At 37.0% G+C, this 23,892-nt stretch overlaps 10 non-coding genes across 10 annotated transcripts; all 10 read left to right on the plus strand.

Moving 5' to 3' along the window:
* Positions 1 to 1,948: 1,948 nt before the first annotated feature.
* Positions 1,949 to 2,021, plus strand: trnam-cau (transfer RNA methionine (anticodon CAU)). Its single transcript has one exon. It is a non-coding gene; the product is annotated as a tRNA-Met (tRNA).
* A 1,088-nt stretch (positions 2,022 to 3,109) lies between these two features.
* On the plus strand, positions 3,110 to 3,182 carry trnam-cau (transfer RNA methionine (anticodon CAU)). The gene has a single exon. It is a non-coding gene; the product is annotated as a tRNA-Met (tRNA).
* Positions 3,183 to 5,431: 2,249 nt separating this feature from the next.
* trnam-cau (transfer RNA methionine (anticodon CAU)) lies at positions 5,432 to 5,504 on the plus strand. Its single transcript has one exon. It is a non-coding gene; the product is annotated as a tRNA-Met (tRNA).
* A 1,088-nt stretch (positions 5,505 to 6,592) lies between these two features.
* On the plus strand, positions 6,593 to 6,665 carry trnam-cau (transfer RNA methionine (anticodon CAU)). Its single transcript has one exon. It is a non-coding gene; the product is annotated as a tRNA-Met (tRNA).
* Positions 6,666 to 11,236: 4,571 nt separating this feature from the next.
* Positions 11,237 to 11,309, plus strand: trnam-cau (transfer RNA methionine (anticodon CAU)). Its single transcript has one exon. It is a non-coding gene; the product is annotated as a tRNA-Met (tRNA).
* Positions 11,310 to 12,397: 1,088 nt separating this feature from the next.
* Positions 12,398 to 12,470, plus strand: trnam-cau (transfer RNA methionine (anticodon CAU)). The gene has a single exon. It is a non-coding gene; the product is annotated as a tRNA-Met (tRNA).
* A 2,249-nt stretch (positions 12,471 to 14,719) lies between these two features.
* trnam-cau (transfer RNA methionine (anticodon CAU)) lies at positions 14,720 to 14,792 on the plus strand. Its single transcript has one exon. It is a non-coding gene; the product is annotated as a tRNA-Met (tRNA).
* A 3,022-nt stretch (positions 14,793 to 17,814) lies between these two features.
* Positions 17,815 to 17,887, plus strand: trnam-cau (transfer RNA methionine (anticodon CAU)). Its single transcript has one exon. It is a non-coding gene; the product is annotated as a tRNA-Met (tRNA).
* A 1,088-nt stretch (positions 17,888 to 18,975) lies between these two features.
* On the plus strand, positions 18,976 to 19,048 carry trnam-cau (transfer RNA methionine (anticodon CAU)). The gene has a single exon. It is a non-coding gene; the product is annotated as a tRNA-Met (tRNA).
* A 3,410-nt stretch (positions 19,049 to 22,458) lies between these two features.
* On the plus strand, positions 22,459 to 22,531 carry trnam-cau (transfer RNA methionine (anticodon CAU)). Its single transcript has one exon. It is a non-coding gene; the product is annotated as a tRNA-Met (tRNA).
* Positions 22,532 to 23,892: the final 1,361 nt, after the last annotated feature.

The raw sequence follows: 23,892 nt of genomic DNA on the forward strand, positions 1-23,892 counted from the left end.
CTGTTCGCTGGTTCCCTCGTTGGTGCAGTAGGCAGCACTTCATTCTCATATTCTGAAGGTCGTAAATTCGAGCCTCACACGGGGCACAGAGTTTTAGAAACTATCAAGTATCATGCATTGTGCCAATGTTTGTAAAAGAAATCGGGTATCAGTGCCATGTGTAAAGATTCTTGATTTCCAGGTTATCTTAATATTCTGAAGGTATTACTCATGAGAATCTTGTGGCTTCTGAGAAGAAATGACTTGACAGCCATAACACATGGCATTCTTCATTGAGTTCAACAGTAGTTAAATTTTTCATATTGATTTATCATAATATGTGTAACATGGATTTTTATTATACTTGATATCAATCTTAGCACAAAAAATGCTGTAAGCCTTATTCATGCTGTTCAATGGTTCACTTGTTGGTGCAGTAGGCAGCACTTCATTCTCATGATCTGAAGGTCGTGAGTTCGAGCCTCACTTGGGGCACAGAGTTTAAGAAACTAAATTGTATCATGCATTGTAAAAATGTTTGTAAAAAAAATCGGATACCAGTGCCCGGTTTAAAGATTCTTGATTTCCAGGCTATCTTAATATTCCGAAGCTATTACTTATGAGAATCTTGTTGCTTCTGGGAAGAAATTACTTGACAGCCACAAAACATGGCATTCCTAATTGTGTACAACAGTAGTTCAATTTGTCATATTGATTTAACATTATATGTGTAACATGGATTTCTATTATACATCAAATCGATCTAAGCGCAAAAATTGGTATGAGCCTGAATAGTTATGTTATTGCTGCCTCGTTGGCGCAGTAGGCAGCGCGGCAGTCTCATAATCTGAAGGTCGTGAGTTCGAGCCTCACACGGGGCATAGTGTTTTAGAAACTAACGAGTATCATGCATTGTAAAAATGTTTGTAAAAAAATCGGATACCAGTGCCCGGTTGAAAGAAACTTCATTTCCAGGCTGTCTTAATATACTGAAGGTAAGACTTGTGAGAATCTTGTGGCTTCTGAGAAGAAATGACTTGACAGCCATAAAACATGGTATTCTTAATTGAGTACAACAGTAGTTGGATTTATCATATTGATTTAACAAAATATGTGTTACGTGGATTTTTATTATACTTAATATCAATCTTTGCACAAAAATTGCTCTAAGCCTGAGTCTTGCTGTTCGCTGGTTCCCTCGTTGGTGCAGTAGGCAGCACTTCATTCTCATATTCTGAAGGTCGTAAATTCGAGCCTCACACGGGGCACAGAGTTTTAGAAACTATCAAGTATCATGCATTGTGCCAATGTTTGTAAAAGAAATCGGGTATCAGTGCCATGTGTAAAGATTCTTGATTTCCAGGTTATCTTAATATTCTGAAGGTATTACTCATGAGAATCTTGTGGCTTCTGAGAAGAAATGACTTGACAGCCATAACACATGGCATTCTTCATTGAGTTCAACAGTAGTTAAATTTTTCATATTGATTTATCATAATATGTGTAACATGGATTTTTATTATACTTGATATCAATCTTAGCACAAAAAATGCTGTAAGCCTGATTCTTGCTGTTCAATGGTTCCCTTGTTGGTGCAGTAGGCAGCACTTCATTCTCATGATCTGAAGGTCGTGAGTTCGAGCCTCACTTGGGGCACAGAGTTTAAGAAACTAAATTGTATCATGCATTGTAAAAATGTTTGCAAAAAAAATCGGATACCAGTGCCCGGTTTAAAGATTCTTGATTTCCAGGCTATCTTAATATTCCGAAGCTATTACTTATGAGAATCTTGTTGCTTCTGGGAAGAAATGACTTGACAGCCACAAAACATGGCATTCCTAATTGTGTACAACAGTAGTTCAATTTGTCATATTTATTTAACATTATATGTGTAACATGGATTTCTATTATACATCAAATCGATCTAAGCGCAAAAATTGGTATGAGCCTGAATAGTTATGTTATTGCTGCCTCGTTGGCGCAGTAGGCAGCGCGTCAGTCTCATAATCTGAAGGTCGTGAGTTCGAGCCTCACACGGGGCATAGTGTTTTAGAAACTAACGAGTATCATGCATTGTAAAAATGTTTGTAAAAAAATCGGATACCAGTGCCCGGTTGAAAGAAACTTCATTTCCAGGCTGTCTTAATATACTGAAGGTAAGACTTGTGAGAATCTTGTGGCTTCTGAGAAGAAATGACTTGACAGCCATAAAACATGGTATTCTTAATTGAGTACAACAGTAGTTGGATTTATCATATTGATTTAACAAAATATGTGTTACGTGGATTTTTATTATACTTAATATCAATCTTTGCACAAAAATTGCTCTAAGCCTGAGTCTTGCTGTTCGCTGGTTCCCTCGTTGGTGCAGTAGGCAGCACTTCATTCTCATATTCTGAAGGTCGTAAATTCGAGCCTCACACGGGGCACAGAGTTTTAGAAACTATCAAGTATCATGCATTGTGCCAATGTTTGTAAAAGAAATCGGGTATCAGTGCCATGTGTAAAGATTCTTGATTTCCAGGTTATCTTAATATTCTGAAGGTATTACTCATGAGAATCTTGTGGCTTCTGAGAAGAAATGACTTGACAGCCATAACACATGGCATTCTTCATTGAGTTCAACAGTAGTTAAATTTTTCATATTGATTTATCATAATATGTGTAACATGGATTTTTATTATACTTGATATCAATCTTAGCACAAAAAATGCTGTAAGCCTGATTCTTGCTGTTCAATGGTTCCCTTGTTGGTGCAGTAGGCAGCACTTCATTCTCATGATCTGAAGGTCGTGAGTTCGAGCCTCACTTGGGGCACAGAGTTTAAGAAACTAAATTGTATCATGCATTGTAAAAATGTTTGCAAAAAAAATCGGATACCAGTGCCCGGTTTAAAGATTCTTGATTTCCAGGCTATCTTAATATTCCGAAGCTATTACTTATGAGAATCTTGTTGCTTCTGGGAAGAAATGACTTGACAGCCACAAAACATGGCATTCCTAATTGTGTACAACAGTAGTTCAATTTGTCATATTGATTTAACATTATATGTGTAACATGGATTTCTATTATACATTAAATCGATCTAAGCGCAAAAATTGGTATGAGCCTGAATAGTTATGTTATTGCTGCCTCGTTGGCGCAGTAGGCAGCGCGTCAGTCTCATAATCTGAAGGTCGTGAGTTCGAGCCTCACACGGGGCATAGTGTTTTAGAAACTAACGAGTATCATGCATTGTAAAAATGTTTGTAAAAAAATCGGATACCAGTGCCCGGTTGAAAGAAACTTCATTTCCAGGCTGTCTTAATATACTGAAGGTAAGACTTGTGAGAATCTTGTGGCTTCTGAGAAGAAATGACTTGACAGCCATAAAACATGGTATTCTTAATTGAGTACAACAGTAGTTGGATTTATCATATTGATTTAACAAAATATGTGTTACGTGGATTTTTATTATACTTAATATCAATCTTTGCACAAAAATTGCTCTAAGCCTGAGTCTTGCTGTTCGCTGGTTCCCTCGTTGGTGCAGTAGGCAGCACTTCATTCTCATATTCTGAAGGTCGTAAATTCGAGCCTCACACGGGGCACAGAGTTTTAGAAACTATCAAGTATCATGCATTGTGCCAATGTTTGTAAAAGAAATCGGGTATCAGTGCCATGTGTAAAGATTCTTGATTTCCAGGTTATCTTAATATTCTGAAGGTATTACTCATGAGAATCTTGTGGCTTCTGAGAAGAAATGACTTGACAGCCATAACACATGGCATTCTTCATTGAGTTCAACAGTAGTTAAATTTTTCATATTGATTTATCATAATATGTGTAACATGGATTTTTATTATACTTGATATCAATCTTAGCACAAAAAATGCTGTAAGCCTTATTCATGCTGTTCAATGGTTCACTTGTTGGTGCAGTAGGCAGCACTTCATTCTCATGATCTGAAGGTCGTGAGTTCGAGCCTCACTTGGGGCACAGAGTTTAAGAAACTAAATTGTATCATGCATTGTAAAAATGTTTGTAAAAAAAATCGGATACCAGTGCCCGGTTTAAAGATTCTTGATTTCCAGGCTATCTTAATATTCCGAAGCTATTACTTATGAGAATCTTGTTGCTTCTGGGAAGAAATTACTTGACAGCCACAAAACATGGCATTCCTAATTGTGTACAACAGTAGTTCAATTTGTCATATTGATTTAACATTATATGTGTAACATGGATTTCTATTATACATCAAATCGATCTAAGCGCAAAAATTGGTATGAGCCTGAATAGTTATGTTATTGCTGCCTCGTTGGCGCAGTAGGCAGCGCGGCAGTCTCATAATCTGAAGGTCGTGAGTTCGAGCCTCACACGGGGCATAGTGTTTTAGAAACTAACGAGTATCATGCATTGTAAAAATGTTTGTAAAAAAATCGGATACCAGTGCCCGGTTGAAAGAAACTTCATTTCCAGGCTGTCTTAATATACTGAAGGTAAGACTTGTGAGAATCTTGTGGCTTCTGAGAAGAAATGACTTGACAGCCATAAAACATGGTATTCTTAATTGAGTACAACAGTAGTTGGATTTATCATATTGATTTAACAAAATATGTGTTACGTGGATTTTTATTATACTTAATATCAATCTTTGCACAAAAATTGCTCTAAGCCTGAGTCTTGCTGTTCGCTGGTTCCCTCGTTGGTGCAGTAGGCAGCACTTCATTCTCATATTCTGAAGGTCGTAAATTCGAGCCTCACACGGGGCACAGAGTTTTAGAAACTATCAAGTATCATGCATTGTGCCAATGTTTGTAAAAGAAATCGGGTATCAGTGCCATGTGTAAAGATTCTTGATTTCCAGGTTATCTTAATATTCTGAAGGTATTACTCATGAGAATCTTGTGGCTTCTGAGAAGAAATGACTTGACAGCCATAACACATGGCATTCTTCATTGAGTTCAACAGTAGTTAAATTTTTCATATTGATTTATCATAATATGTGTAACATGGATTTTTATTATACTTGATATCAATCTTAGCACAAAAAATGCTGTAAGCCTGATTCTTGCTGTTCAATGGTTCCCTTGTTGGTGCAGTAGGCAGCACTTCATTCTCATGATCTGAAGGTCGTGAGTTCGAGCCTCACTTGGGGCACAGAGTTTAAGAAACTAAATTGTATCATGCATTGTAAAAATGTTTGCAAAAAAAATCGGATACCAGTGCCCGGTTTAAAGATTCTTGATTTCCAGGCTATCTTAATATTCCGAAGCTATTACTTATGAGAATCTTGTTGCTTCTGGGAAGAAATGACTTGACAGCCACAAAACATGGCATTCCTAATTGTGTACAACAGTAGTTCAATTTGTCATATTTATTTAACATTATATGTGTAACATGGATTTCTATTATACATCAAATCGATCTAAGCGCAAAAATTGGTATGAGCCTGAATAGTTATGTTATTGCTGCCTCGTTGGCGCAGTAGGCAGCGCGTCAGTCTCATAATCTGAAGGTCGTGAGTTCGAGCCTCACACGGGGCATAGTGTTTTAGAAACTAACGAGTATCATGCATTGTAAAAATGTTTGTAAAAAAATCGGATACCAGTGCCCGGTTGAAAGAAACTTCATTTCCAGGCTGTCTTAATATACTGAAGGTAAGACTTGTGAGAATCTTGTGGCTTCTGAGAAGAAATGACTTGACAGCCATAAAACATGGTATTCTTAATTGAGTACAACAGTAGTTGGATTTATCATATTGATTTAACAAAATATGTGTTACGTGGATTTTTATTATACTTAATATCAATCTTTGCACAAAAATTGCTCTAAGCCTGAGTCTTGCTGTTCGCTGGTTCCCTCGTTGGTGCAGTAGGCAGCACTTCATTCTCATATTCTGAAGGTCGTAAATTCGAGCCTCACACGGGGCACAGAGTTTTAGAAACTATCAAGTATCATGCATTGTGCCAATGTTTGTAAAAGAAATCGGGTATCAGTGCCATGTGTAAAGATTCTTGATTTCCAGGTTATCTTAATATTCTGAAGGTATTACTCATGAGAATCTTGTGGCTTCTGAGAAGAAATGACTTGACAGCCATAACACATGGCATTCTTCATTGAGTTCAACAGTAGTTAAATTTTTCATATTGATTTATCATAATATGTGTAACATGGATTTTTATTATACTTGATATCAATCTTAGCACAAAAAATGCTGTAAGCCTGATTCTTGCTGTTCAATGGTTCCCTTGTTGGTGCAGTAGGCAGCACTTCATTCTCATGATCTGAAGGTCGTGAGTTCGAGCCTCACTTGGGGCACAGAGTTTAAGAAACTAAATTGTATCATGCATTGTAAAAATGTTTGCAAAAAAAATCGGATACCAGTGCCCGGTTTAAAGATTCTTGATTTCCAGGCTATCTTAATATTCCGAAGCTATTACTTATGAGAATCTTGTTGCTTCTGGGAAGAAATGACTTGACAGCCACAAAACATGGCATTCCTAATTGTGTACAACAGTAGTTCAATTTGTCATATTGATTTAACATTATATGTGTAACATGGATTTCTATTATACATTAAATCGATCTAAGCGCAAAAATTGGTATGAGCCTGAATAGTTATGTTATTGCTGCCTCGTTGGCGCAGTAGGCAGCGCGTCAGTCTCATAATCTGAAGGTCGTGAGTTCGAGCCTCACACGGGGCATAGTGTTTTAGAAACTAACGAGTATCATGCATTGTAAAAATGTTTGTAAAAAAATCGGATACCAGTGCCCGGTTGAAAGAAACTTCATTTCCAGGCTGTCTTAATATACTGAAGGTAAGACTTGTGAGAATCTTGTGGCTTCTGAGAAGAAATGACTTGACAGCCATAAAACATGGTATTCTTAATTGAGTACAACAGTAGTTGGATTTATCATATTGATTTAACAAAATATGTGTTACGTGGATTTTTATTATACTTAATATCAATCTTTGCACAAAAATTGCTCTAAGCCTGAGTCTTGCTGTTCGCTGGTTCCCTCGTTGGTGCAGTAGGCAGCACTTCATTCTCATATTCTGAAGGTCGTAAATTCGAGCCTCACACGGGGCACAGAGTTTTAGAAACTATCAAGTATCATGCATTGTGCCAATGTTTGTAAAAGAAATCGGGTATCAGTGCCATGTGTAAAGATTCTTGATTTCCAGGTTATCTTAATATTCTGAAGGTATTACTCATGAGAATCTTGTGGCTTCTGAGAAGAAATGACTTGACAGCCATAACACATGGCATTCTTCATTGAGTTCAACAGTAGTTAAATTTTTCATATTGATTTATCATAATATGTGTAACATGGATTTTTATTATACTTGATATCAATCTTAGCACAAAAAATGCTGTAAGCCTTATTCATGCTGTTCAATGGTTCACTTGTTGGTGCAGTAGGCAGCACTTCATTCTCATGATCTGAAGGTCGTGAGTTCGAGCCTCACTTGGGGCACAGAGTTTAAGAAACTAAATTGTATCATGCATTGTAAAAATGTTTGTAAAAAAAATCGGATACCAGTGCCCGGTTTAAAGATTCTTGATTTCCAGGCTATCTTAATATTCCGAAGCTATTACTTATGAGAATCTTGTTGCTTCTGGGAAGAAATTACTTGACAGCCACAAAACATGGCATTCCTAATTGTGTACAACAGTAGTTCAATTTGTCATATTGATTTAACATTATATGTGTAACATGGATTTCTATTATACATCAAATCGATCTAAGCGCAAAAATTGGTATGAGCCTGAATAGTTATGTTATTGCTGCCTCGTTGGCGCAGTAGGCAGCGCGGCAGTCTCATAATCTGAAGGTCGTGAGTTCGAGCCTCACACGGGGCATAGTGTTTTAGAAACTAACGAGTATCATGCATTGTAAAAATGTTTGTAAAAAAATCGGATACCAGTGCCCGGTTGAAAGAAACTTCATTTCCAGGCTGTCTTAATATACTGAAGGTAAGACTTGTGAGAATCTTGTGGCTTCTGAGAAGAAATGACTTGACAGCCATAAAACATGGTATTCTTAATTGAGTACAACAGTAGTTGGATTTATCATATTGATTTAACAAAATATGTGTTACGTGGATTTTTATTATACTTAATATCAATCTTTGCACAAAAATTGCTCTAAGCCTGAGTCTTGCTGTTCGCTGGTTCCCTCGTTGGTGCAGTAGGCAGCACTTCATTCTCATATTCTGAAGGTCGTAAATTCGAGCCTCACACGGGGCACAGAGTTTTAGAAACTATCAAGTATCATGCATTGTGCCAATGTTTGTAAAAGAAATCGGGTATCAGTGCCATGTGTAAAGATTCTTGATTTCCAGGTTATCTTAATATTCTGAAGGTATTACTCATGAGAATCTTGTGGCTTCTGAGAAGAAATGACTTGACAGCCATAACACATGGCATTCTTCATTGAGTTCAACAGTAGTTAAATTTTTCATATTGATTTATCATAATATGTGTAACATGGATTTTTATTATACTTGATATCAATCTTAGCACAAAAAATGCTGTAAGCCTGATTCTTGCTGTTCAATGGTTCCCTTGTTGGTGCAGTAGGCAGCACTTCATTCTCATGATCTGAAGGTCGTGAGTTCGAGCCTCACTTGGGGCACAGAGTTTAAGAAACTAAATTGTATCATGCATTGTAAAAATGTTTGCAAAAAAAATCGGATACCAGTGCCCGGTTTAAAGATTCTTGATTTCCAGGCTATCTTAATATTCCGAAGCTATTACTTATGAGAATCTTGTTGCTTCTGGGAAGAAATGACTTGACAGCCACAAAACATGGCATTCCTAATTGTGTACAACAGTAGTTCAATTTGTCATATTTATTTAACATTATATGTGTAACATGGATTTCTATTATACATCAAATCGATCTAAGCGCAAAAATTGGTATGAGCCTGAATAGTTATGTTATTGCTGCCTCGTTGGCGCAGTAGGCAGTGCGTTAGTCTCATAATCTGAAGGTCGTGAGTTCGAGCCTCACACGGGGCATAGTGTTTTAGAAACTAACGAGTATCATGCATTGTAAAAATGTTTGTAAAAAAATCGGATACCAGTGCCCGGTTGAAAGAAACTTCATTTCCAGGCTGTCTTAATATACTGAAGGTAAGACTTGTGAGAATCTTGTGGCTTCTGAGAAGAAATGACTTGACAGCCATAAAACATGGTATTCTTAATTGAGTACAACAGTAGTTGGATTTATCATATTGATTTAACAAAATATGTGTTACGTGGATTTTTATTATACTTAATATCAATCTTTGCACAAAAATTGCTCTAAGCCTGAGTCTTGCTGTTCGCTGGTTCCCTCGTTGGTGCAGTAGGCAGCACTTCATTCTCATATTCTGAAGGTCGTAAATTCGAGCCTCACACGGGGCACAGAGTTTTAGAAACTATCAAGTATCATGCATTGTGCCAATGTTTGTAAAAGAAATCGGGTATCAGTGCCATGTGTAAAGATTCTTGATTTCCAGGTTATCTTAATATTCTGAAGGTATTACTCATGAGAATCTTGTGGCTTCTGAGAAGAAATGACTTGACAGCCATAACACATGGCATTCTTCATTGAGTTCAACAGTAGTTAAATTTTTCATATTGATTTATCATAATATGTGTAACATGGATTTTTATTATACTTGATATCAATCTTAGCACAAAAAATGCTGTAAGCCTGATTCTTGCTGTTCAATGGTTCCCTTGTTGGTGCAGTAGGCAGCACTTCATTCTCATGATCTGAAGGTCGTGAGTTCGAGCCTCACTTGGGGCACAGAGTTTAAGAAACTAAATTGTATCATGCATTGTAAAAATGTTTGCAAAAAAAATCGGATACCAGTGCCCGGTTTAAAGATTCTTGATTTCCAGGCTATCTTAATATTCCGAAGCTATTACTTATGAGAATCTTGTTGCTTCTGGGAAGAAATGACTTGACAGCCACAAAACATGGCATTCCTAATTGTGTACAACAGTAGTTCAATTTGTCATATTGATTTAACATTATATGTGTAACATGGATTTCTATTATACATCAAATCGATCTAAGCGCAAAAATTGGTATGAGCCTGAATAGTTATGTTATTGCTGCCTCGTTGGCGCAGTAGGCAGTGCGTCAGTCTCATAATCTGAAGGTCGTGAGTTCGAGCCTCACACGGGGCATAGTGTTTTAGAAACTAACGAGTATCATGCATTGTAAAAATGTTTGTAAAAAAATCGGATACCAGTGCCCGGTTGAAAGAAACTTCATTTCCAGGCTGTCTTAATATACTGAAGGTAAGACTTGTGAGAATCTTGTGGCTTCTGAGAAGAAATGACTTGACAGCCATAAAACATGGTATTCTTAATTGAGTACAACAGTAGTTGGATTTATCATATCGATTTAACAAAATATGTGTTACGTGGATTTTTATTATACTTAATATCAATCTTTGCACAAAAATTGCTCTAAGCCTGAGTCTTGCTGTTCGCTGGTTCCCTCGTTGGTGCAGTAGGCAGCACTTCATTCTCATATTCTGAAGGTCGTAAATTCGAGCCTCACACGGGGCACAGAGTTTTAGAAACGATCAAGTATCATGCATTGTGCCAATGTTTGTAAAAGAAATCGGGTATCAGTGCCATGTGTAAAGATTCTTGATTTCCAGGTTATCTTAATATTCTGAAGGTATTACTCATGAGAATCTTGTGGCTTCTGAGAAGAAATGACTTGACAGCCATAACACATGGCATTCTTCATTGAGTTCAACAGTAGTTAAATTGTTCATATTGATTTATCATAATATGTGTAACATGGATTTTTATTATACTTGATATCAATCTTAGCACAAAAAATGCTGTAAGCCTGATTCTTGCTGTTCAATGGTTCCCTTGTTGGTGCAGTAGGCAGCACTTCATTCTCATGATCTGAAGGTCGTGAGTTCGAGCCTCACTTGGGGCACAGAGTTTAAGAAACTAAATTGTATCATGCATTGTAAAAATGTTTGCAAAAAAAATCGGATACCAGTGCCCGGTTTAAAGATTCTTGATTTCCAGGCTATCTTAATATTCCGAAGCTATTACTTATGAGAATCTTGTTGCTTCTGGGAAGAAATGACTTGACAGCCACAAAACATGGCATTCCTAATTGTGTACAACAGTAGTTCAATTTGTCATATTGATTTAACATTATATGTGTAACATGGATTTCTATTATACATTAAATCGATCTAAGCGCAAAAATTGGTATGAGCCTGAATAGTTATGTTATTGCTGCCTCGTTGGCGCAGTAGGCAGCGCGTCAGTCTCATAATCTGAAGGTCGTGAGTTCGAGCCTCACACGGGGCATAGTGTTTTAGAAACTAACGAGTATCATGCATTGTAAAAATGTTTGTAAAAAAATCGGATACCAGTGCCCGGTTGAAAGAAACTTCATTTCCAGGCTGTCTTACTATACTGAAGGTAAGACTTGTGAGAATCTTGTGGCTTCTGAGAAGAAATGACTTGACAGCCATAAAACATGGTATTCTTAATTGAGTACAACAGTAGTTGGATTTATCATATTGATTTAACAAAATATGTGTTACGTGGATTTTTATTATACTTAATATCAATCTTTGCACAAAAATTGCTCTAAGCCTGAGTCTTGCTGTTCGCTGGTTCCCTCGTTGGTGCAGTAGGCAGCACTTCATTCTCATATTCTGAAGGTCGTAAATTCGAGCCTCACACGGGGCACAGAGTTTTAGAAACTATCAAGTATCATGCATTGTGCCAATGTTTGTAAAAGAAATCGGGTATCAGTGCCATGTGTAAAGATTCTTGATTTCCAGGTTATCTTAATATTCTGAAGGTATTACTCATGAGAATCTTGTGGCTTCTGAGAAGAAATGACTTGACAGCCATAACACATGGCATTCTTCATTGAGTTCAACAGTAGTTAAATTTTTCATATTGATTTATCATAATATGTGTAACATGGATTTTTATTATACTTGATATCAATCTTAGCACAAAAAATGCTGTAAGCCTTATTCATGCTGTTCAGTGGTTCACTTGTTGGTGCAGTAGGCAGCACTTCATTCTCATGATCTGAAGGTCGTGAGTTCGAGCCTCACTTGGGGCACAGAGTTTAAGAAACTAAATTGTATCATGCATTGTAAAAATGTTTGTAAAAAAAATCGGATACCAGTGCCCGGTTTAAAGATTCTTGATTTCCAGGCTATCTTAATATTCCGAAGCTATTACTTATGAGAATCTTGTTGCTTCTGGGAAGAAATGACTTGACAGCCACAAAACATGGCATTCCTAATTGTGTACAACAGTAGTTCAATTTGTCATATTGATTTAACATTATATGTGTAACATGGATTTCTATTATACATCAAATCGATCTAAGCGCAAAAATTGGTATGAGCCTGAATAGTTATGTTATTGCTGCCTCGTTGGCGCAGTAGGCAGCGCGTCAGTCTCATAATCTGAAGGTCGTGAGTTCGAGCCTCACACGGGGCATAGTGTATTAGAAACTAACGAGTATCATGCATTGTAAAAATGTTTGTAAAAAAATCGGATACCAGTGCCCGGTTGAAAGAAACTTCATTTCCAGGCTGTCTTAATATACTGAAGGTAAGACTTGTGAGAATCTTGTGGCTTCTGAGAAGAAATGACTTGACAGCCATAAAACATGGTATTCTTAATTGAGTACAACAGTAGTTGGATTTATCATATTGATTTAACAAAATATGTGTTACGTGGATTTTTATTATACTTAATATCAATCTTTGCACAAAAATTGCTCTAAGCCTGAGTCTTGCTGTTCGCTGGTTCCCTCGTTGGTGCAGTAGGCAGCACTTCATTCTCATATTCTGAAGGTCGTAAATTCGCGCCTCACACGGGGCACAGAGTTTTAGAAACTATCAAGTATCATGCATTGTGCCAATGTTTGTAAAAGAAATCGGGTATCAGTGCCATGTGTAAAGATTCTTGATTTCCAGGTTATCTTAATATTCTGAAGGTATTACTCATGAGAATCTTGTGGCTTCTGAGAAGAAATGACTTGACAGCCATAACACATGGCATTCTTCATTGAGTTCAACAGTAGTTAAATTTTTCATATTGATTTATCATAATATGTGTAACATGGATTTTTATTATACTTGATATCAATCTTAGCACAAAAAATGCTGTAAGCCTGATTCTTGCTGTTCAATGGTTCCCTTGTTGGTGCAGTAGGCAGCACTTCATTCTCATGATCTGAAGGTCGTGAGTTCGAGCCTCACTTGGGGCACAGAGTTTAAGAAACTAAATTGTATCATGCATTGTAAAAATGTTTGCAAAAAAAATCGGATACCAGTGCCCGGTTTAAAGATTCTTGATTTCCAGGCTATCTTAATATTCCGAAGCTATTACTTATGAGAATCTTGTTGCTTCTGGGAAGAAATGACTTGACAGCCACAAAACATGGCATTCCTAATTGTGTACAACAGTAGTTCAATTTGTCATATTGATTTAACATTATATGTGTAACATGGATTTCTATTATACATCAAATCGATCTAAGCGCAAAAATTGGTATGAGCCTGAATAGTTATGTTATTGCTGCCTCGTTGGCGCAGTAGGCAGTGCGTCAGTCTCATAATCTGAAGGTCGTGAGTTCGAGCCTCACACGGGGCATAGTGTTTTAGAAACTAACGAGTATCATGCATTGTAAAAATGTTTGTAAAAAAATCGGATACCAGTGCCCGGTTGAAAGAAACTTCATTTCCAGGCTGTCTTAATATACTGAAGGTAAGACTTGTGAGAATCTTGTGGCTTCTGAGAAGAAATGACTTGACAGCCATAAAACATGGTATTCTTAATTGAGTACAACAGTAGTTGGATTTATCATATCGATTTAACAAAATATGTGTTACGTGGATTTTTATTATACTTAATATCAATCTTTGCACAAAAATTGCTCTAAGCCTGAGTCTTGCTGTTCGCTGGTTCCCTCGTTGGTGCAGTAGGCAGCACTTCATTCTCATATTCTGAAGGTCGTAAATTCGAGCCTCACACGGGGCACAGAGTTTTAGAAACTATCAAGTATCATGCATTGTGCCAATGTTTGTAAAAGAAATCGGGTATCAGTGCCATGTGTAAAGATTCTTGATTTCCAGGTTATCTTAATATTCTGAAGGTATTACTCATGAGAATCTTGTGGCTTCTGAGAAGAAATGACTTGACAGCCATAACACATGGCATTCTTCATTGAGTTCAACAGTAGTTAAATTTTTCATATTGATTTATCATAATATGTGTAACATGGATTTTTATTATACTTGATATCAATCTTAGCACAAAAAATGCTGTAAGCCTGATTCTTGCTGTTCAATGGTTCCCTTGATGGTGCAGTAGGCAGCACTTCATTCTCATGATCTGAAGGTCGTGAGTTCGAGCCTCACTTGGGGCACAGAATTTAAGAAACTAAATTGTATCATGCATTGTAAAAATGTTTGTAAAAAAAATCGGATACCAGTGCCCGGTTTAAAGATTCTTGATTTCCAGGCTATCTTAATATTCCGAAGCTATTACTTATGAGAATCTTGTTGCTTCTGGGAAGAAATGACTTGACAGCCACAAAACATGGCATTCCTAATTGCGTACAACAGTAGTTCAATTTGTCATATTGATTTAACATTATAAGTGTAACATGGATTTCTATTATACATTAAATCGATCGAAGCGCAAAAATTGGTATGAGCCTGAATAGTTATGTTATTGCTGCCTCGTTGGCGCAGTAGGCAGCGCGTCAGTCTCATAATCTGAAGGTCGTGAGTTCGAGCCTCACACGGGGCATAGTGTTTTAGAAACTAACGAGTATCATGCATTGTAAAAATGTTTGTAAAAAAATCGGATACCAGTGCCCGGTTGAAAGAAACTTCATTTCCAGGCTGTCTTAATATACTGAAGGTAAGACTTGTGAGAATCTTGTGGCTTCTGAGAAGAAATGACTTGACAGCCATAAAACATGGTATTCTTAATTGAGTACAACAGTAGTTGGATTTATCATATTGATTTAACAAAATATGTGTTACGTGGATTTTTATTATACTTAATATCAATCTTTGCACAAAAATTGCTCTAAGCCTGAGTCTTGCTGTTCGCTGGTTCCCTCGTTGGTGCAGTAGGCAGCACTTCATTCTCATATTCTGAAGGTCGTAAATTCGAGCCTCACACGGGGCACAGAGTTTTAGAAACTATCCAGTATCATGCATTGTGCCAATGTTTGTAAAAGAAATCGGGTATCAGTGCCATGTGTAAAGATTCTTGATTTCCAGGTTATCTTAATATTCTGAAGGTATTACTCATGAGAATCTTGTGGCTTCTGAGAAGAAATGACTTGACAGCCATAACACATGGCATTCTTCATTGAGTTCAACAGTAGTTACATTTTTCATATTGATTTATCATAATATGTGTAACATGGATTTTTATTATGCTTGATATCAATCTTAGCACAAAAAATGCTGTAAGTCTGACTCTTGCTGTTCAATGGTTCCCTTATTGGTGCAGTAGGCAGCACTTCATTCTCATGATCTGAAGGTCGTGAGTTCGAGCCTCACTTGGGGCACAGAGTTTAAGAAACTAAATTGTATCATGCATTGTAAAAATGTTTGTAAAAAAAATCGGATACCAGTGCCCGGTATAAAGATTCTTGATTTCCAGGCTATCTTAATATTCCGAAGCAATTACTTATGAGAATCTTGTTGCTTCTGGGAAGAAATGACTTGACAGCCATAAAACATGGCATTCCTAATTGTGTACAACAGTAGTTCAATTTGTCATATTGATTTAACATTATATGTGTAACATAGATTTCTATTATACATTAAATCGATCTAAGCGCAAAAATTGGTATGAGCCTGAATAGTTATGTTAAGGCTGCCTCGTTTGCGCAGTAGGCAGCGCGTCAGTCTCATAATCTGAAGGTCGTGAGTTCGAGCCTCACACGGGGCATAGTGTATTAGAAACTAACGAGTATCATGCATTGTAAAATAATTTGTAAAAAAATCGGATACCAGTGCCTGGTTGAAAGAAACTTCATTTCCAGGCTGTCTTAATATACTGAAGGTAAGACTTGTGAGAATCTTGTGGCTTCTGAGAAGAAATGACTTGACAGCCATAACACATGGCATTCTTCATTGAGTTCAACAGTAGTTAAATTTTTCATATTGATTTATCATAATATGTGTAACATGGATTTTTATTATACTTGATATCAATCTTAGCACAAAAAATGCTGTAAGCCTGATTCTTGCTGTTCAATGGTTCCCTTGTTGGTGCAGTAGGCAGCACTTCATTCTCATGATCTGAAGGTCGTGAGTTCGAGCCTCACTTGGGGCACAGAGTTTAAGAAACTAAATTGTATCATGCATTGTAAAAATGTTTGCAAAAAAAATCGGATACCAGTGCCCGGTTTAAAGATTCTTGATTTCCAGGCTATCTTAATATTCCGAAGCTATTACTTATGAGAATCTTGTTGCTTCTGGGAAGAAATGACTTGACAGCCACAAAACATGGCATTCCTAATTGTGTACAACAGTAGTTCAATTTGTCATATTGATTTAACATTATATGTGTAACATGGATTTCTATTATACATCAAATCGATCTAAGCGCAAAAATTGGTATGAGCCTGAATAGTTATGTTATTGCTGCCTCGTTGGCGCAGTAGGCAGTGCGTCAGTCTCATAATCTGAAGGTCGTGAGTTCGAGCCTCACACGGGGCATAGTGTTTTAGAAACTAACGAGTATCATGCATTGTAAAAATGTTTGTAAAAAAATCGGATACCAGTGCCCGGTTGAAAGAAACTTCATTTCCAGGCTGTCTTAATATACTGAAGGTAAGACTTGTGAGAATCTTGTGGCTTCTGAGAAGAAATGACTTGACAGCCATAAAACATGGTATTCTTAATTGAGTACAACAGTAGTTGGATTTATCATATCGATTTAACAAAATATGTGTTACGTGGATTTTTATTATACTTAATATCAATCTTTGCACAAAAATTGCTCTAAGCCTGAGTCTTGCTGTTCGCTGGTTCCCTCGTTGGTGCAGTAGGCAGCACTTCATTCTCATATTCTGAAGGTCGTAAATTCGAGCCTCACACGGGGCACAGAGTTTTAGAAACGATCAAGTATCATGCATTGTGCCAATGTTTGTAAAAGAAATCGGGTATCAGTGCCATGTGTAAAGATTCTTGATTTCCAGGTTATCTTAATATTCTGAAGGTATTACTCATGAGAATCTTGTGGCTTCTGAGAAGAAATGACTTGACAGCCATAACACATGGCATTCTTCATTGAGTTCAACAGTAGTTAAATTGTTCATATTGATTTATCATAATATGTGTAACATGGATTTTTATTATACTTGATATCAATCTTAGCACAAAAAATGCTGTAAGCCTGATTCTTGCTGTTCAATGGTTCCCTTGTTGGTGCAGTAGGCAGCACTTCATTCTCATGATCTGAAGGTCGTGAGTTCGAGCCTCACTTGGGGCACAGAGTTTAAGAAACTAAATTGTATCATGCATTGTAAAAATGTTTGCAAAAAAAATCGGATACCAGTGCCCGGTTTAAAGATTCTTGATTTCCAGGCTATCTTAATATTCCGAAGCTATTACTTATGAGAATCTTGTTGCTTCTGGGAAGAAATGACTTGACAGCCACAAAACATGGCATTCCTAATTGTGTACAACAGTAGTTCAATTTGTCATATTGATTTAACATTATATGTGTAACATGGATTTCTATTATACATTAAATCGATCTAAGCGCAAAAATTGGTATGAGCCTGAATAGTTATGTTATTGCTGCCTCGTTGGCGCAGTAGGCAGCGCGTCAGTCTCATAATCTGAAGGTCGTGAGTTCGAGCCTCACACGGGGCATAGTGTTTTAGAAACTAACGAGTATCATGCATTGTAAAAATGTTTGTAAAAAAATCGGATACCAGTGCCCGGTTGAAAGAAACTTCATTTCCAGGCTGTCTTACTATACTGAAGGTAAGACTTGTGAGAATCTTGTGGCTTCTGAGAAGAAATGACTTGACAGCCATAAAACATGGTATTCTTAATTGAGTACAACAGTAGTTGGATTTATCATATTGATTTAACAAAATATGTGTTACGTGGATTTTTATTATACTTAATATCAATCTTTGCACAAAAATTGCTCTAAGCCTGAGTCTTGCTGTTCGCTGGTTCCCTCGTTGGTGCAGTAGGCAGCACTTCATTCTCATATTCTGAAGGTCGTAAATTCGAGCCTCACACGGGGCACAGAGTTTTAGAAACTATCAAGTATCATGCATTGTGCCAATGTTTGTAAAAGAAATCGGGTATCAGTGCCATGTGTAAAGATTCTTGATTTCCAGGTTATCTTAATATTCTGAAGGTATTACTCATGAGAATCTTGTGGCTTCTGAGAAGAAATGACTTGACAGCCATAACACATGGCATTCTTCATTGAGTTCAACAGTAGTTAAATTTTTCATATTGATTTATCATAATATGTGTAACATGGATTTTTATTATACTTGATATCAATCTTAGCACAAAAAATGCTGTAAGCCTTATTCATGCTGTTCAATGGTTCACTTGTTGGTGCAGTAGGCAGCACTTCATTCTCATGATCTGAAGGTCGTGAGTTCGAGCCTCACTTGGGGCACAGAGTTTAAGAAACTAAATTGTATCATGCATTGTAAAAATGTTTGTAAAAAAAATCGGATACCAGTGCCCGGTTTAAAGATTCTTGATTTCCAGGCTATCTTAATATTCCGAAGCTATTACTTATGAGAATCTTGTTGCTTCTGGGAAGAAATGACTTGACAGCCACAAAACATGGCATTCCTAATTGTGTACAACAGTAGTTCAATTTGTCATATTGATTTAACATTATATGTGTAACATGGATTTCTATTATACATCAAATCGATCTAAGCGCAAAAATTGGTATGAGCCTGAATAGTTATGTTATTGCTGCCTCGTTGGCGCAGTAGGCAGCGCGTCAGTCTCATAATCTGAAGGTCGTGAGTTCGAGCCTCACACGGGGCATAGTGTATTAGAAACTAACGAGTATCATGCATTGTAAAAATGTTTGTAAAAAAATCGGATACCAGTGCCCGGTTGAAAGAAACTTCATTTCCAGGCTGTCTTAATATACTGAAGGTAAGACTTGTGAGAATCTTGTGGCTTCTGAGAAGAAATGACTTGACAGCCATAAAACATGGTATTCTTAATTGAGTACAACAGTAGTTGGATTTATCATATTGATTTAACAAAATATGTGTTACGTGGATTTTTATTATACTTAATATCAATCTTTGCACAAAAATTGCTCTAAGCCTGAGTCTTGCTGTTCGCTGGTTCCCTCGTTGGTGCAGTAGGCAGCACTTCATTCTCATATTCTGAAGGTCGTAAATTCGCGCCTCACACGGGGCACAGAGTTTTAGAAACTATCAAGTATCATGCATTGTGCCAATGTTTGTAAAAGAAATCGGGTATCAGTGCCATGTGTAAAGATTCTTGATTTCCAGGTTATCTTAATATTCTGAAGGTATTACTCATGAGAATCTTGTGGCTTCTGAGAAGAAATGACTTGACAGCCATAACACATGGCATTCTTCATTGAGTTCAACAGTAGTTAAATTTTTCATATTGATTTATCATAATATGTGTAACATGGATTTTTATTATACTTGATATCAATCTTAGCACAAAAAATGCTGTAAGCCTGATTCTTGCTGTTCAATGGTTCCCTTGTTGGTGCAGTAGGCAGCACTTCATTCTCATGATCTGAAGGTCGTGAGTTCGAGCCTCACTTGGGGCACAGAGTTTAAGAAACTAAATTGTATCATGCATTGTAAAAATGTTTGCAAAAAAAATCGGATACCAGTGCCCGGTTTAAAGATTCTTGATTTCCAGGCTATCTTAATATTCCGAAGCTATTACTTATGAGAATCTTGTTGCTTCTGGGAAGAAATGACTTGACAGCCACAAAACATGGCATTCCTAATTGTGTACAACAGTAGTTCAATTTGTCATATTGATTTAACATTATATGTGTAACATGGATTTCTATTATACATCAAATCGATCTAAGCGCAAAAATTGGTATGAGCCTGAATAGTTATGTTATTGCTGCCTCGTTGGCGCAGTAGGCAGTGCGTCAGTCTCATAATCTGAAGGTCGTGAGTTCGAGCCTCACACGGGGCATAGTGTTTTAGAAACTAACGAGTATCATGCATTGTAAAAATGTTTGTAAAAAAATCGGATACCAGTGCCCGGTTGAAAGAAACTTCATTTCCAGGCTGTCTTAATATACTGAAGGTAAGACTTGTGAGAATCTTGTGGCTTCTGAGAAGAAATGACTTGACAGCCATAAAACATGGTATTCTTAATTGAGTACAACAGTAGTTGGATTTATCATATTGATTTAACAAAATATGTGTTACGTGGATTTTTATTATACTTAATATCAATCTTTGCACAAAAATTGCTCTAAGCCTGAGTCTTGCTGTTCGCTGGTTCCCTCGTTGGTGCAGTAGGCAGCACTTCATTCTCATATTCTGAAGGTCGTAAATTCGAGCCTCACACGGGGCACAGAGTTTTAGAAACTATCAAGTATCATGCATTGTGCCAATGTTTGTAAAAGAAATCGGGTGTCAGTGCCATGTGTAAAGATTCTTGATTTCCAGGTTATCTTAATATTCTGAAGGTATTACTCATGAGAATCTTGTGGCTTCTGAGAAGAAATGACTTGACAGCCATAACACATGGCATTCTTCATTGAGTTCAACAGTAGTTAAATTTTTCATATTGATTTATCATAATATGTGTAACATGGATTTTTATTATACTTGATATCAATCTTAGCACAAAAAATGCTGTAAGCCTGATTCTTGCTGTTCAATGGTTCCCTTGTTGGTGCAGTAGGCAGCACTTCATTCTCATGATCTGAAGGTCGTGAGTTCGAGCCTCACTTGGGGCACAGAGTTTAAGAAACTAAATTGTATCATGCATTGTAAAAATGTTTGCAAAAAAAATCGGATACCAGTGCCCGGTTTAAAGATTCTTGATTTCCAGGCTATCTTAATATTCCGAAGCTATTACTTATGAGAATCTTGTTGCTTCTGGGAAGAAATGACTTGACAGCCACAAAACATGGCATTCCTAATTGTGTACAACAGTAGTTCAATTTGTCATATTGATTTAACATTATATGTGTAACATGGATTTCTATTATACATCAAATCGATCTAAGCGCAAAAATTGGTATGAGCCTGAATAGTTATGTTATTGCTGCCTCGTTGGCGCAGTAGGCAGTGCGTCAGTCTCATAATCTGAAGGTCGTGAGTTCGAGCCTCACACGGGGCATAGTGTTTTAGAAACTAACGAGTATCATGCATTGTAAAAATGTTTGTAAAAAAATCGGATACCAGTGCCCGGTTGAAAGAAACTTCATTTCCAGGCTGTCTTAATATACTGAAGGTAAGACTTGTGAGAATCTTGTGGCTTCTGAGAAGAAATGACTTGACAGCCATAAAACATGGTATTCTTAATTGAGTACAACAGTAGTTGGATTTATCATATCGATTTAACAAAATATGTGTTACGTGGATTTTTATTATACTTAATATCAATCTTTGCACAAAAATTGCTCTAAGCCTGAGTCTTGCTGTTCGCTGGTTCCCTCGTTGGTGCAGTAGGCAGCACTTCATTCTCATATTCTGAAGGTCGTAAATTCGAGCCTCACACGGGGCACAGAGTTTTAGAAACTATCAAGTATCATGCATTGTGCCAATGTTTGTAAAAGAAATCGGGTATCAGTGCCATGTGTAAAGATTCTTGATTTCCAGGTTATCTTAATATTCTGAAGGTATTACTCATGAGAATCTTGTGGCTTCTGAGAAGAAATGACTTGACAGCCATAACACATGGCATTCTTCATTGAGTTCAACAGTAGTTAAATTTTTCATATTGATTTATCATAATATGTGTAACATGGATTTTTATTATACTTGATATCAATCTTAGCACAAAAAATGCTGTAAGCCTGATTCTTGCTGTTCAATGGTTCCCTTGATGGTGCAGTAGGCAGCACTTCATTCTCATGATCTGAAGGTCGTGAGTTCGAGCCTCACTTGGGGCACAGAATTTAAGAAACTAAATTGTATCATGCATTGTAAAAATGTTTGTAAAAAAAATCGGATACCAGTGCCCGGTTTAAAGATTCTTGATTTCCAGGCTATCTTAATATTCCGAAGCTATTACTTATGAGAATCTTGTTGCTTCTGGGAAGAAATGACTTGACAGCCACAAAACATGGCATTCCTAATTGCGTACAACAGTAGTTCAATTTGTCATATTGATTTAACATTATAAGTGTAACATGGATTTCTATTATACATTAAATCGATCGAAGCGCAAAAATTGGTATGAGCCTGAATAGTTATGTTATTGCTGCCTCGTTGGCGCAGTAGGCAGCGCGTCAGTCTCATAATCTGAAGGTCGTGAGTTCGAGCCTCACACGGGGCATAGTGTTTTAGAAACTAACGAGTATCATGCATTGTAAAAATGTTTGTAAAAAAATCGGATACCAGTGCCCGGTTGAAAGAAACTTCATTTCCAGGCTGTCTTAATATACTGAAGGTAAGACTTGTGAGAATCTTGTGGCTTCTGAGAAGAAATGACTTGACAGCCATAAAACATGGTATTCTTAATTGAGTACAACAGTAGTTGGATTTATCATATTGATTTAACAAAATATGTGTTACGTGGATTTTTATTATACTTAATATCAATCTTTGCACAAAAATTGCTCTAAGCCTGAGTCTTGCTGTTCGCTGGTTCCCTCGTTGGTGCAGTAGGCAGCACTTCATTCTCATATTCTGAAGGTCGTAAATTCGAGCCTCACACGGGGCACAGAGTTTTAGAAACTATCCAGTATCATGCATTGTGCCAATGTTTGTAAAAGAAATCGGGTATCAGTGCCATGTGTAAAGATTCTTGATTTCCAGGTTATCTTAATATTCTGAAGGTATTACTCATGAGAATCTTGTGGCTTCTGAGAAGAAATGACTTGACAGCCATAACACATGGCATTCTTCATTGAGTTCAACAGTAGTTACATTTTTCATATTGATTTATCATAATATGTGTAACATGGATTTTTATTATGCTTGATATCAATCTTAGCACAAAAAATGCTGTAAGCCTGACTCTTGCTGTTCAATGGTTCCCTTATTGGTGCAGTAGGCAGCACTTCATTCTCATGATCTGAAGGTCGTGAGTTCGAGCCTCACTTGGGGCACAGAGTTTAAGAAACTAAATTGTATCATGCATTGTAAAAATGTTTGTAAAAAAAATCGGATACCAGTGCCCGGTATAAAGATTCTTGATTTCCAGGCTATCTTAATATTCCGAAGCAATTACTTATGAGAATCTTGTTGCTTCTGGGAAGAAATGACTTGACAGCCATAAAACATGGCATTCCTAATTGTGTACAACAGTAGTTCAATTTGTCATATTGATTTAACATTATATGTGTAACATAGATTTCTATTATACATTAAATCGATCTAAGCGCAAAAATTGGTATGAGCCTGAATAGTTATGTTAAGGCTGCCTCGTTTGCGCAGTAGGCAGCGCGTCAGTCTCATAATCTGAAGGTCGTGAGTTCGAGCCTCACACGGGGCATAGTGTATTAGAAACTAACGAGTATCATGCATTGTAAAATAATTTGTAAAAAAATCGGATACCAGTGCCTGGTTGAAAGAAACTTCATTTCCAGGCTGTCTTAATATACTGAAGGTAAGACTTGTGAGAATCTTGTGGCTTCTGAGAAGAAATGACTTGACAGCCATAACACATGGCATTCTTCATTGAGTTCAACAGTA

Source organism: Gadus macrocephalus, chromosome 18 (genome assembly GCF_031168955.1).
Source record: "Gadus macrocephalus chromosome 18, ASM3116895v1".
NCBI classification, from domain to species: Eukaryota; Metazoa; Chordata; class Actinopteri; order Gadiformes; family Gadidae; genus Gadus; species Gadus macrocephalus.